The sequence below is a fragment of the Eleutherodactylus coqui genome, unplaced genomic scaffold, assembly GCF_035609145.1.
Source record: "Eleutherodactylus coqui strain aEleCoq1 unplaced genomic scaffold, aEleCoq1.hap1 HAP1_SCAFFOLD_79, whole genome shotgun sequence".
Classification (NCBI taxonomy): Eukaryota; Metazoa; Chordata; class Amphibia; order Anura; family Eleutherodactylidae; genus Eleutherodactylus; species Eleutherodactylus coqui.
Genome location: NW_027101809.1, coordinates 365,991 through 366,757, shown reverse-complemented (window position 1 = coordinate 366,757; position 767 = coordinate 365,991).

Here is a 767-nt window from a genome sequence, read left to right as displayed (position 1 = left end):
TCAGTGTTCTGGCAGTTTGTGTCGCTACCAGTTTTTGTCTTTCCTTTCATGGTCCACCATTAACATCCAGACACTTCTGATTCGGTGAAGTTCTGCATGAACGACATTGGTTACAGTTTCCGCAGGGATTGATCTGCATGACGTCACAATTTCTCCCCAGAGTGCAGCCAGTGTAGCGGGTTTTCTATGATATATCACATACTTTAGGGTTTCCCACAGATTAACATAGAGGGGTGTTACATCACGGGAATGGGGAAGGAATTCAACAGCACCTCTCCATCCTACCCAGCATCCTGGCAGAGCGCCATGGAGATTGTCTCTCACAGCTCGGTGGTAGTGCGGTGGTGCGCCATCTTGCTGGACATAAAACTGCACAAAAAATTAGGCCCCTCTCTATCTTTGTTGCACCAAAGGTCCCCATAGAATTCCACAGGTGATGTGCAAAGACTCTAGACGATGCGTGAAACACAGTGCAAAACGTAACAAAAAGAACACATTTGGATCTCATTAGGCTAAATAGCTGGTTAATCCATGGAAGAGGGTGTAAGGAACGCATGTAAACTGGCACCATGTGCGCAATAAGTACAGTACTGTGCGCAGACACGCGTGTAAATCAACCTCAACAATCTTCTTCATGCAAAAATATGTTGTACTGGGGTGTTCGTTTTTGTACATACGGTCGTGTGAAGCCGCCCTTAAGGTAACAGTTGTTGCTTCTATATATATTCAAAACTATCTACACCACATATACATTACACATGTGCATT